General features: G+C 48.2%; 4 pseudogenes; all 4 read right to left on the bottom strand.

Annotated features, from left to right (window-relative positions):
- Positions 1 to 2,112: 2,112 nt before the first annotated feature.
- Positions 2,113 to 2,231, bottom strand: LOC143937328 (5S ribosomal RNA; annotated as a pseudogene).
- A 2,740-nt stretch (positions 2,232 to 4,971) lies between these two features.
- LOC143936631 (5S ribosomal RNA) lies at positions 4,972 to 5,090 on the bottom strand (annotated as a pseudogene).
- Positions 5,091 to 5,191: 101 nt separating this feature from the next.
- Positions 5,192 to 5,310, bottom strand: LOC143936343 (5S ribosomal RNA; annotated as a pseudogene).
- Positions 5,311 to 5,632: 322 nt separating this feature from the next.
- LOC143937336 (5S ribosomal RNA) lies at positions 5,633 to 5,751 on the bottom strand (annotated as a pseudogene).
- Between the last annotated feature and the right edge of the window lie 916 nt (positions 5,752 to 6,667).

Raw genomic sequence — 6,667 nt, 5'->3', positions numbered from 1 at the left:
AGTGAACGGACAAATTAAGCTGAAGTCTGAAAAGCGCGAATCGTCTCTAACCAAACTTCTACTAACGCAAAGTCAGCAGAAGGAGCCCAAAGGGTGCTTTGCTGTGTCTTGGGCCGCGTACACACGCGCGGACTGTTTGCCCAACTTTGTCCGCTGAACAGTGTTTGGGCGGACAGTCCGCTCGTGTGTGGGCTTTCAGCGGACAGTTTCAGCGGACAGTTGGACGAACAAGGTTTTTCGGAAATTCCGTAAAACTGTCCGCTGAAACCTTGTTTCAGCGAACAGTCCGCTCGTGTGTAGGCTTGTTCGTCAAACAAAGTTGCACGCATGCTCAGAAAGGATTTTCACGCCGAAAGTTATAATGCAGTGTATAGGACGTCGTATTTTTCGTCCCGTCGTACCTGCCGTTCACGTCATCGCGCACGGTTTCAGCAAACTGTTCGTTCGTCATGTGTGGCCATGTCCGTCCATGCTAATTTTGAGCGGACTGTTTGCCGAAACTGTTGGACGGACAAAGTTGGGCGAACAGTCCGCCCGTGTGTACGCGGCCTTAGACTTCCTATTTCTAGTCCCGTCGTACGTGACGTACGTCATCGCGCACGGTTTCAGCGGACTGTTCGTTCATCGTGTGTAGTCAAGTCCGTTCATGCTAATTTTGAGCGGACTGTTTGTCAAACTGTTTGACGAACAAAGTTGAGCGAACAGTCCGCCCGTGTGTACGCGGCCTAAGGGTATCCTCAGGAAAATCCCCATTCGAGCTCAGAGTATTAAATAAATTCACCAAGCGCGGGCCGAGAATAGGGAGGAAGGTCTTAAAGTATTGTGCAGTATATCCGTCAGGGCCCGGAGCCTTACCCACCTTCGGAGGTCCCACGGCCGTCTGGACTTCTTCCAGTGTGATCGGGTCCTCCAAGTACTCCCGTGATTCCGATGAGAGGGTTGGTAGACCAGAACCGGTTACATATCTGTCTATATTGTCCTGTCCAGACCCTGAATCGGGCAGGTTGTAGAGATCAGAGTAACATTTTTCAAAGACTTCAGCTATTTGGGTTGGCAATCCAGGTACTAGCAAGGCCCAACCCTGTTTAGCTTCTGGGATCAGAGGAGATCGGGCGCTTTCAGGGTTATGTGCCCATAGGCAATCTCTTTGGGCATTCTCAACCCTCTTGACAAATGCCAAATAGTCACCTTGAGATACAAGCGAAAAAAAACAGGTCAATGTCAACAACATAAAAAGAAGAATACGGCACCAGGTATTCCAACGCCATCTCCCATCCAGGTACCCACTAGGCTCAACCCTTCTTAGCCTCAGAGAAGCGAAGAGATAGGGCTCTTTCAGGGTGATGCTGCTGTAAGCGATCTCTTTGGGCACTCTCAACCCTCTTGACAAATGCCAAGATGGTCACCTTGGGAAACAAGCGAAAAAAAAAACGAATCAACGCCAACAACATAAAAAGAAGCCTACCGCACCTAGTATTTCCAGGCGGTCTCCCATCCAGGTATTAACAAGGCGCGACCCTTTCTAGCCTCTGAGATCAGCGGAGATTGGGCGCTTTCAGGGTGATGTGCCCATAGGCAATCTCTTTGGGCACTCTCATCCCTCTTGACAAATGCCAAGATAGTCACCTTGAGATACAAGCGAAAAAAAACAGGTCAACGCCAACAACATAAAAAGAAGAATACGGCACCTGGTATTCCAAGGCCGTCTCCCATTCAAGTACTAACTAGGCCCAACCCTTCTTTGCCTCTGAGATCAGAAGAGATAGGGTGCTTTCAGGGTGATGCGGCTGTAAGTGATATCTTTAGGCACTCTCAACCCTCTTGACAAATGCCAAGATGATCACTTTGGGAAACAAGCGAAAAAAACAGGTCAACACCAACAACATAAAAATAAGCCTGCTGCATCTAGAAAACCCAGGCGGTCTCCCATCCAGGTACAAACCAGGCCCAACCCTGCTTAGCCTCTGAGACCAAACGAGATTGGGTGCTTTCAGGGTGTTGTGCTCGTAGGCAATTTCTTTGTGCACTCTCAACCCTCTTGACACATGCCAAGATGGTAACCTTGGGAAACAAGAGAAAATAAAACAGGTCAACGCCGACAACATAATGAGAAGCCTACGGCACCTGGTATTCCCAAGCTGTCTCCCATCCAGGTACTAACCAGGCCCATCGCTGCTTAGCCTCCGAGATCAGATGAGATTGGGCTCTTTCAGGGTGATTTGGCCGTAGGCACTCTCTTTGGGCACTCTGAAGCCTCTTGACAAAGGCCAAGATGGTCACCTTGGGAAACAAGCTAAAAAAAACAGGTCAAAGCCAACAACATAAAAAGAAGCCTACGGCATCCAGTATTCCCAGGCGATCTCCCAATCAAGACACTAACCAGACCAGATCCTTCTATGGCACCTGGTCTTCCCAGGCAGTCTCCCATCCAGGTACTAACCAGGCCTGACGCTGCTTAGTCTCTGAAATCAGACGCTTTCAGGTTGATGTGGCCGTAAGCGTTCTCTTCAAGACACGCCCAACCCTCTTGACAAACGTCAAGATGGTCACCTTGAGAAACAAGCAAAAAAAACAGGTCAAAGCCAACAACATAAAAAGAAGCCTATGGGCTTACAGCAGACCCTAAAAGATGGGACCCACTAGCTCTGTCATGGTTCGGACGCTGTAATGTGTTGAAGATGAACGCAATGCCACGACTTCTGTATCTACTACAAGCCTTACCTATCAAAACACTCCAGACTTTCTTTCATGCGGTTCGCTCAATCTTTATCAAGTTCCTCTGGCGCGGAAAACATATGCGTATTGGTAGGGCAATGCTATTGCGACTGAAATTGCGGGGAGATATTGGCTTCCCGGACCCTGCTCTATATTACACAGCGACGCACATGACACCGGTGGTTGACTGGTGCCGGTGTTCTGCCATATACTGTCCGGCCATGATATAGTGTCTGCGCCGTACTGCTCATGCACAGTACGGAGCAGACGAAGCTTCGGAAAATCTCTGAAGCTGAACGGCGCCTGCGCGGTGAGTGGAGGTGGTAGCCCCACCATCCAAGCGGACATAGGGTTGTGAATATTAGAGGGCCCCTCGCAGGCGAGCTTTGCTCGCCACGCTTCGGGCTCGGCCTCGCTGGCTCTTTAATATTCTTACTCTATGTCCACTTGGATAGTGGGGATAGAACCTGGACTCAGTGCGCAGGCGCCGTTCATGCTCGGCAATTTTCTGAATCTGTGTTGCTGTGTACTGCGCATGCGCAGTACACAGCGGACACTATCCGATGGAGGACCATATGTGATAAGACACCGGCATGGGGAACTAAAGCTATGGGTCAAGCTAGAGCAGGAGATGGCACGGGTTCCACTGGCTGGTCTGCCTTGGGCGGGGAGGCCATTGGAGCCCTGTGTGACTACTCACCCGTTAATTGGCCCCTCGCTCGCCGAGATGGATAGTTTTTTTCACCTTTCCCACCTGACTAACTTCCCTTCTCCTATGACCTCAATTATTGGACATCCTAGATTCCCTCCAGGCCTGTCTGACCAGGCCTTTACCAGGCAAGCCCCGAAAGGGCTTCTGAGAGCAGCCCTATTTCTTGGACCCACGGGCTTGATTCCCATGGGGACCATACTGCTAGAGCAAGTACCTGTTGCATTGGATAGCTGGGGAGCTAGACAGCTAATCCATTTCCTCGGATCACTACCTAACCATTCGTTCTTCTCTAGACAATTCCACCCCTTCGAGGAACTTTGCCTGGATGATGGCCCAATTCGTGGTTCCCTCTCTAGGTCCTACCAAATCCTGACAGACGCACAATCCTCCACGGATCCACCCTTCCTAGCTAAATGGAAAAGGGACTTACAAACTACATTCTCCAAACCACAGAAGGACAGAATACTCTTTTTCGCCCATAAGTCGTCACTCTGCAGTAAATATCAGGAGATCTGATATAAGCTGATCATACGCTGGTATCGTACACCGGTGGTGTTGGCCAAAATATTCCCCAGTCAATCTGACCGCTGCTGTCGCTGTGGGCAACAGGCTGGCACCATTCTCCACATTTTCTGGGAATGCCCTAAATTGCAAACATTCTGGCAGCCTGTCCTGAGACTCATCCACAAGTTCACAGACATTTCCTTAGCCAATGATACCGCAGCAGTTCTTCTCAATCTAACTCCTATGTCGAGAAAGCGTTATCATAAGTCCTTACTTAAACATCTCCTCAATGCAGCTAGGGCCTGCATCCCAAGTCAGTGGAACGAGCAATCTGCTCCAATGGTGACCCAGTGGTTCGCAAGGGTAAATTATATTGAACGAATGGAAGACCTGACTGCCACAATGAGGGATAAAACGGAGGAGCATGGGAACAGATGGTTCTACTGGACCCAGTTTCGCTTTTCGGAAGAATACCTCCGCGAGACATAGTAAGCTCATGGTGACCGTTGGAGATCGCTGTTCCAAACGTTGGACAGCTGATAAGCTGGTGAGCCGAGGGCGTCTCTTGCTCCCTGGGAGGGGACCCCATCCTATCCACTCTACCCACGACACCCCCTTACCCCTTCTTTTCCTTTTCTGCCATTTCCTTCCCCAATCTTCTCTTTCCCCTTCTCCCTCCTTTCAGTTCTACTATTTCCCTTCTTAACTCAAAAAAGGGAAAAGAAAATGGTATGTTCCGACCCCATTTGACTACTACACAATACTCTTCCCCTATCTATGGATATCTAAACTCTTCGAGGGTAGCAGGGCTAGTATCAATAATATTTTAAGTGGTAGAGGATCCCAACGAGATGGAGCTTTAATCTCATCTTGATATGACCGCAAAGCTGTACACGTGCTATTCTCCTCGGACTTCTTACCATTGGCTCTGATATCCATGCAATATGATCGTTTGTTTGTAACTATTTGTATCACACATTCTGTGAAGTTGCCTTTGCATTGTATGTCGCATACTACTAAATAAAAAAAAAAAAAAAAGAAGCCTATGGCACCTGGTATTCCCAGGCGGTCTCCCATCCAGGTACTAACCAGGCCCGACACTGTTTAGCATCCGAGATCAGACGAGATTGGGTGCTTTCAGGGTGATGGGGCCGTAGGTGATCTCTTCGGGCACTCTCAACCCTCTTGACAAACGCCAAGATGGTCACCTTGGGAAACAAGTGAAAAAAAAAACAGGTCAAGGCCAACAACATAAAAAGAAGCCTACAGCACCTAATATTCCCAGGTGGTCTCCAATCCAGGTACTAGCAAGGCCCAACCCTGTTTAGCTTCTGAGATCAGAGGAGATCGGGTGCTTTCAGGGTTATGTGCCCATAGGCAATCTCTTTGGGCATTCTCAACCCTCTTGACAAATGCCAAGATAGTCACCTTGAGATACAAGCGAAAAAAAACAGGTCAATGTCAAAAACATAAAATGAAGAATACGGCACCTGGTATTCCAACGCCATCTCCCATCCAGGTACTAACTAGGCCCAACCCTTCTTAGCCTCAGAGAAGAGAAGAGATAGGGCTCTTTCAGGGTGATGCTGCTGTAAGCGATCTCTTTGGGCACTCTCAACCCTCTTGACAAATGCCAAGATGGTCACCTTGGGAAACAAGCAAAAAATAAATAAATGAATCAACGCCCACAACATAAAAAGAAGCCTACAATAACTGGTATTCCCTGGTGGTCTCCCATCCAGGTACTAACCAGGCCCGACTCTCCTTAGCCTCCAAGATCAGACGAGATTGGGTGCTTTCAGAGTGATGTGGCCATAGGCAATCTCTTCAGGCACTCTCAACCCTCTTGACAAACACCAAGATGGCAAACAAGCAAAAAAAAAAAAATAAGTCAGAAGCTAGAGACAATACGGCCTGAGTCCTCAATTTAATCCATGCGGTGCATGTACAGGGAAGGCCCTTGCTTATGTTGTCAACGGACGCGGAGAAGGCCTTTGACAGGGTGGCCTGGCCCTTTATGCAGGCCACCCTGGAACATATAGGTCTTGGCCCCAACATGATGAGCTGGGTAATGTCGCTTTACTCCACGCCGTCGGCAGCGGTACGGGTGAACGAGTGATGCTCGGACTCTTTCCCCATCACTAATGGGATGAGGCAGGGGTGCCCTCTGTTTCCCCTAATTTTTATTCTGACACTGGAACCACTTATGTGTCACGTTCGGGTGTACAGAGAAGCTAGTATATATAAAAGACTACATGAAAGCTGACATTCTATACAGAAGACTGGGTAGTGTATACAGAGAGTCTAGTGGGTACAGAAGACAGGCTGGTGTATTCTAGCTAGTTTTTACAGTCTAGTGTATATAGAAGACAGGCTGTGGTATACAGAGAGTTTAGTGTATTCAGAGAGTCTAGTGTATACAGTCGGCGAGTGTATACATAAGACTGGCTAGTTTACACAGTGTTTACAGAGATGCAAGGGTGTACAGAGAAGCTGGTATATATAGAAGACTACAGCATACAGAAGAAAGGCTAGTTAATACACAATACAGAAGACTTGTGTATGTAGATAGGCTTGAGTATACAGAGATGCTAGAGTAAACAGTGAGGCTAATTTAAAGAGAGGCTAGTATATACAAAGATGTTAGTGTATATAGAGAGGTTAATGTATAGAGAGAGTCGAGTGTATACAGAAAGGACAGTGACAGAAAGGGTATACATGAAAGCTGACATTCTA

Source organism: Lithobates pipiens, unplaced genomic scaffold (assembly GCF_037356315.1).
Source record: "Lithobates pipiens isolate NorthernLeopardFrog02 unplaced genomic scaffold, aLitPip1_a1.2 Scaffold_28, whole genome shotgun sequence".
Classification (NCBI taxonomy): Eukaryota; Metazoa; Chordata; class Amphibia; order Anura; family Ranidae; genus Lithobates; species Lithobates pipiens.
This window is presented reverse-complemented; position numbering and strand designations above follow the sequence as displayed.